At 40.9% G+C, this 6,990-nt stretch overlaps 1 long non-coding RNA gene across 1 annotated transcript; it reads right to left on the reverse strand.

Moving 5' to 3' along the window:
- Nucleotides 1-102: 102 nt before the first annotated feature.
- Nucleotides 103-6,662, reverse strand: LOC109370129. Its single transcript, XR_002119975.1, has 3 exons — nucleotides 6,589-6,662; nucleotides 2,085-2,229; nucleotides 103-1,844 (listed from the first exon to the last, which is right to left on the reverse strand). It is a non-coding gene; the product is annotated as an uncharacterized LOC109370129 (long non-coding RNA).
- Nucleotides 6,663-6,990: the final 328 nt, after the last annotated feature.

Here is a 6,990-nt window from a genome sequence, read left to right on the forward strand (position 1 = left end):
AGGGAGCGCGCGCCCCGGCGAGAGAGCGGTTCAGAGGGGGCGCTTTGGAAAGGCAGTGCGTAAAAATTCCGTTCGTTGGTCCGGTTATTGACTCGCGACACGTCCTACTGCTGGGGGTGAGGCTGTGGATGCTCCTTCCCTGTGCGAGGAGCGATCACAGGAGTCTGCTTTGTTAAAAGAAAGTGAACGTTAATCGGAGGAAACGGCCTCGGAGGGGACAGGTGCCGGCTAGCTCTTGGTTCCCCCTCTGCTTCTTTGGTCTGCCGAAGAGATGGTGTGAGCTTTTGGCTCCTTCCCGTGGGCTTTGTTGTGAAGGGTCTTTTTTCGGAATCTTACAGTTGTGGGCTTGGCTTCTGTTGAGCTGTTTCGTTGTGCCCTGTCGAGCAGACACCTCTGGGAGCCTGCTCAACATTTAGGCAGCCATGTTTCTTTTTGAACAAATCCTTCTTTTTAGTTTCCATACCAAGATGAAATTAACCAACGTAAAAAAAGTAGCAGTCTAACACATATTAACATATGAAAATAAGGTGAACTTCTGGCAGAACAGTTGTTTGCACAAGAAGAGAAACCAACTCCATCTGTCCAAAAAGCCCAACAGAAAGGGTAATAACTGTGCAAACATTAAGCATTTACAGTCCAGTTCAATGCTGCTCTCCTGTTCCTGGGTTTGGAAAAGATTTGTCCTTCTGCTTACTGCTGTGAGAGAATTCTTAGGGTTGTGAAGCAGTTGTCCACAAACACTGGAGGCTCTCACTTCCTGTTCAAGGAGAGAAAGTGTTCTCACCACTCTTAAAGCCCTTACTGAAGTCTAATGGTTGGGGGAACTTAAGGCAAACGGTGGAGAGAATGCAGCCTTTTTAACTTTGAGGAGAATTGTTTCAGTCGTCGTTCAGGGAGGATTGAAGAGAAACTTGGAGGAGACTTATTATAAAAAGGTGGGAGGTTCAGCAGCCCAGATAGCCCTCAGTGCAGGAGTACAAATGCTTCAGGAGGTTTGTGGCCAATGTTACTGCCTCTCTCAGTCCAGTTGAGAGGGGAAGCTCTGCTAGACCGAATTGTAGCAGCGGGTATAACTGTGTGAAGATATGAATGTAAAGGGTAATCAGGATGATAGTGATTACCAGCCTGTGATTTTAGTCTGTTGTTTCATTTACACTGTTTTTTGCGTCTTCTAAACAAAGACAGATTCCAGTAAATTCAGGGAACTGATGTAAAGCAGCTCACAGGAGAAGAGAAACGTCTTTGTACCTTGAAAAATGAATTAATATAAACCATTAATCTTAACATAAGGGAAAATTCTGGCACATATAAACATTCTGCTAGCATGTGGGAAAAAAAAACACAACAGGCTTCCTATTAGTCTCCAAAGTGGATTCGTCAAGAACCAATGTGATTTCTTCTGTAACAGAGTAACAAGTTTTGTAGGGAAGAGAGAAAAGAGCAGCTCATCAGTACTGAGGATCTTTGAAAATGGCTTTCAGCAGGTCAGTCTAACTGAGTACCAGAGGATAAATGAGAGAATCTTTAACAGTCCTTTCCAGGCCACTTTTCTGATCTTCCGATTATAGATCTTCACCTAAATCCCACAGAAGTAATTTAATTAACTCAGTTTTGAGTTATTCTTTATAGTGGATAAAAATGGAAAAGGAAATATTTTCCCTCCATATTAAATGCATTTGCTGCAGCAGTGCTTTCAGGCTGCCTTGATGAGTAGCCAAGCAGAGGAACTCTTGCTTCACATCTGATGAAGCGCTGGCCACTTCACCAGCCAGCACACCAACCTACTGTGATGCAAACATCCCTTTCTTGACTTCTGATTGCTCACATGTATTTTCACCTGGGACCTGTGACATAGAAGGATATTTGTTTATTCTTCCCCATGCACACATACAGAGCAGCACTTTAACCTCATTACACATCTCAGAGAGTTGGATAATTACCAGCCTCTCATGACTAGCGCTTTCATCACTCTTCCCGTTTGTAGTTTTATAGGTTAACTCTGACCAATGGGAACCATCTACTAGTGTAATGTTTAATACCTCACGAATCAGTCTCTAATTCCCTGCCAGGTCCAGACCACTGACCTTCTTAAGCAGCTGTAGAAACTGTGATTAACACTGATCTGATTTCCTCAGCATTTAGCCTCAGTTCCATGTTTTGTTATCTATTTTACTCTTTGTGGTTTCACATAGGTCTTGGCTGGACTGGGGTAAGTGAGGTCATCAAGTCCTGTAATGAAACAAACATGGCTGAGGAATATAGGAAGTAAATTCTTCTCAGATCTTTGTCAGTATCTTATCTTGCCCAAAATGAAAGCATTAATCCTGTGCTTAGTTTTAGGGTCATATGGGAGTTAAACATACAGAAATTGGTCACCTTGTACCTTTCCGTCTTGGCCTCATGGATTTGTTCTTAACATCTAGTCAGTGCCTCCTGCAGTAAGCACTGTTCTATTCATAGGGCTTTACCATGAACTTACTCTCAGGTACTTACTCTCAAACACAAGCTCTAGATAACTGCTACTATTTACATATGGGATCTATTTATATATGGGATCTTAAGGAACAAATCTGCTCAAATTCATCAAGGAAGTCAACTTGCTTGTGAATTCTTTGAGTTCAGAGCTGTGCAGTCACACTTTACATAGCCTAGAGAACATTTGCACCCCAGCAACTAGTTGGAGGGTGTAATCTCTGCATGTATATTTGTGATGGGATGTTATGACAAAAGGGCTGAAGGAAACATTCAGTAATGTCATGGTCAAGTAGGCACTCAGTTACTTTTCAACAGGAGCCAGTGTTGCAATAAAAGCTGCATTCCCCTTCTTCTGAGCCCCAGTCCCATGAAGATAGACTTCTGACTCCAGAAGAAAACCATCTCCTCAGCTTTTATTCTCAGATGTAAATTATGCCCTTCCTGATGTGCATTGAGACTAAAGAGGACAGCTATATACAAGCTGATCAGGCATCAGATTTGCATTGCCCATTTCATCATTATTTCATCCTCAGGGATGTTGTGTGGTTTTGATTGTTACACTGAAAATCGTCAGCCAAAGAGAGCAACTGCTTTTACAGCAGTCAGGAACTCTCTCACTACCCTGGTACACTACAGGCAGCAAAACTAATACGCGCTGTATTTCCTCTCCTCACCACCTCACCTTCCCTCTGGAATACAGCCTTACTTTGCTTCTCATTTTTGTTTCATCATTCATGAGTATGGAGGATCCTCTGGTCTTTGCAACATAGATTACAATCCAACAGCCTCTAATGGAAAATATTAGCACCTAACCTTACGCAGAGGACATCTCAAACCACCCCAATAGAAATAACTTTACTTCCTATATGCACGTGAACACAGTATCTCAGCTGCATTTTCTATGACCCAACTGACTTATTGATAAGTAGTGATGACTTCCTAATATTTTGGTGGCAGCTATTAGAATAAACAGATTAGCATAAATAAACTCTATAAAAATAAATTCTAGTACCTACAACTTCATAGAAAAAAAGACGTTATTGAAGTTAGTTTACTGTTACATTACAACTGAGAAATCAATATGCTGTTAACAGATTGCTAAACTGGGACATAGAGGAATGTCTACTCCAAGGTCATTCCATGAATCCCTGATAAGAGTTCACCATAAAAGCTAGGAATTTTGGACACAACTCCTTTTCTCTGAAGCGTCTATTTGTTTTTCACTTCAATATAATAGATGCTTACTGGCATACACATCATCTTGTTACATCTTCAAAGCTCCAACACACTTTGGAGTAAAGGGGGATATTTGACTAGCTGTTGATCTTAGAGTTCTGAGTGTCTAATCTGAGTGCTTGTCTACATGCTACCTGAAGGCTGTGTGTACCACATGTGATTAACCCAAAGACTTTTTATAGTGCATTCTCTATTGTCTTTGTCTAATACTGCATATGCTTTCTTCTTTCTACAAATAGCAACTCTGAAAACTGGAATGTTTCAGCTTTTCCAATCCACCTGGCTCAGTATTGGATTGGAAGAGGAGAATTAAAAAAGCCTGGTGTGCTATGCCTTTGTGTACGTAGTTGTGAGGGTAGCTGATAATGACAACGTTGATGAACTCTATAACTATTAATCTGCAACTCTGACATACAGCTTGCCTGCCTGTTGCTTTTGTGTTGAACAGTTCATAAAAAAACTACAGAAAAACCAGAGCACGTACAAAGGCCTTTTGTTGCACTTCCTGTGGTAACAATAACTTTGATGAGGGTCCTAATGGCAATGATTGCATAACTTAAGTTGAGCAGGGTAGCCCTGATGAATGTCTGGTCATTGCAATAGCTGTACAGTTCAGTTTACATGCTTCTCCACATTTTATCTGAGAAAAATCCAGCCAGACCTTTGTGATGTTCCTTGAAATTCCTTGAAAAGATCTCAGTTCATCTTACTCATTTTGCTTTCAGCTTATGAAGAACTAGGCACAGTACAAGAGCTCATCTTGCAGGTTTGGATACATCTGTGCTAATTCTAATCATAGATTAAGTGTAGAGTATAGAATCCATTATCATGCTGGTGCCATTTTCTTACTGATTGTTCCTCTTTTTGGTGGCTGGAAGATCCTTGTGGTATCTGCAAGAGGGTACTGTTTCACATTCCTCATCTGTTCAAATCAACAGCAATTGACCTGTCTTTTCTTTACTGGGGAGCTCTTTGAATAAACTAAGAGCACAAATTCTTAGTTTCCTTCTGAAATGACTGTCTAGCACTGTACTAGAACATGCAGCAGTGTTTCAGTGATGTGCTAGCCATTTCTTCTCTGCATCTGTAACTGCCACTACCAATGAACAGTGAGACTGACTGAAGTATTTTGTTTGTTCTGTGTGCTGAAGTGCAGTGTCTGACGCATGGACTCAGATGTGAATAACCCAAGTCTTTTATTCTAAGTTCTCACGTGACTTATATACAATCACAAGTTTTCTTTTTAGCTTTCCCATCTGCCCTTACAACTTTTCCATCCACCTTTACATATCAACAGAGTACACTCCTTAACCATGGATGTGGGCACTTATCCAATCAGAGCCATGAGTCATTCCTTTTGCTTTTTCTCTTCTTCTAGAGGTATCCTTGGATCTCACGCTGTTTATTTTGCTCTACAGCTACTGCTCTGAATAGTTTTTCTTGTATTCCCACACTGAAGTGCTTAGTGTATCTTACTTTGTGTAGTATTAATCTTCTGAAGATGCACATTGGTGATTCCACTGCATTTTGCAAGATTTGATCACTGCAGTGCCTTTTGAGTCAGAACTTCACAATACAGAAGATGCTGAGATTCCAACAGCTGAACGCCAGGTTGATGGTGAGGAGTGCTATCGTATCGGAGTACTGCCACAAGAAGCGGCACAGAGAAAGGCTGTGCAAACACTTCTCTGCCTGGCCTAATATTTACAGCACCACACTCTGCTCTTTACCAGACTAGTAACAGACAGCAGACACTCACAGCTCATATTAACACCTGTACACTACAGAAATATTAACCCAAAGCAAATAGCCCTGCAGAAGTTAATGTCTGTATTCATAGAAAACCAAACAAAAAACCTCTTTGACTTCCTAGCATAAGTGTCAGTTCCCTAAACAGCTCTGGCTGCTCATGGTTGGTGATGGTTCAGAGTCTTGACAGCCAAAGTAGTTACCTATAGTCTCCTGCCTATGTACCTGTAGTATTTGTAGTATTTGGCCACTTATGGCTCATGTTGTTTTACTCTTATGTTCCTATAAAGAAAATATTCAAATCTACTCTTGTATTTTAGCCTCAGTATCATTCCCACTGGGAATATCAGAAACATTTAGGTGCAGATTGATAGAGTCATATAACCCAACACATAGACTGCATCTTTGGTTAAAATAATTCCCCTTAAGAAGAGCCATCCTACCAAAACAAAAAAAAACAAAACAGAAAAAGCAATCTACAATAACAGTCATTTAAAGGAAGTGATTAGTGAGCTGAACAATAGAGCTTCAATCCAGAGAGACCTTGAAAAACATGAGAACTGAATTAACGGGGATCCTGTGAAGTTGAAAAATGAGAGACTGAACACTATAATAGGGCAGAGCTATCCCCCATGAATCTCTTCTAGCTAGGAAACAACTGGCTGAGAAGCAGCCTTGAGAAAGGACCTAGAGATCACTACAAGCACAAGCATGCTCTGATCCTGAATAAGACAACCTATTCTGTACTACACTTCAAAAACACAGACAGAGAACTAAAAACAATTATTTCTATTTGCTTAGCATTCAGGTAACCACAGCTGGGATGTTGTATGAAATTCCCTAACCCCAGAGTTCAAGTGAAATCTGAAGGAACTTGCAGGAATCCAGCAGGGGGCTACCAATAAAATACCAAAAAGAAGTTAACCAAACTGGGTTGTTTGCTTAGCAAAGGAGAGCTTACTACCAACCTATAACCACAGGAAGGTGAGTTACAGGAATAGCTATAAAGCTATGACATAATTGAAAAGTACAGCAAGAATAACAGAGTAACAAAGCCTTCCCTGTAACAAACTCAAATATAATTATTAAAAAAATAAATAATAATAATAATAAATAAAAAATACTTACCTTCAGAAATTCTCAGATAGACAAAGAACTCCAGAAAAAGATTCCCTCACTTCCAGAGCCAACCCTTAAATGAGGTCTGGAAAGGGGTGGAGCCAGGATCCACCCCTTTTGGACACTCAGGTACATTGCAGGCACCTGAGCTCCCCTGGGTTGACCCTGAATTCCCACCAGGTGCCCAATCACTGTTTCAGACCATGACTCAGCATTCCTGCTACACTGACAAAGCCAAACCCATGCTGATAATGGGCAGATGACTTAAGAAGTGATCGTGGCCTCAGTTGGTAATGTGGGTGATTCAGACTGAATACTGTGAAAATTATTTTTGCCAGGAATCATAGAATCATCAGTGGCTCTTCCCTCGTCTGTTGATGCAGTGACATCATCATCATAGAAGGCCACTAG

The sequence above is a fragment of the Meleagris gallopavo genome, chromosome 15, assembly GCF_000146605.3.
Source record: "Meleagris gallopavo isolate NT-WF06-2002-E0010 breed Aviagen turkey brand Nicholas breeding stock chromosome 15, Turkey_5.1, whole genome shotgun sequence".
Classification (NCBI taxonomy): domain Eukaryota; kingdom Metazoa; phylum Chordata; class Aves; order Galliformes; family Phasianidae; genus Meleagris; species Meleagris gallopavo.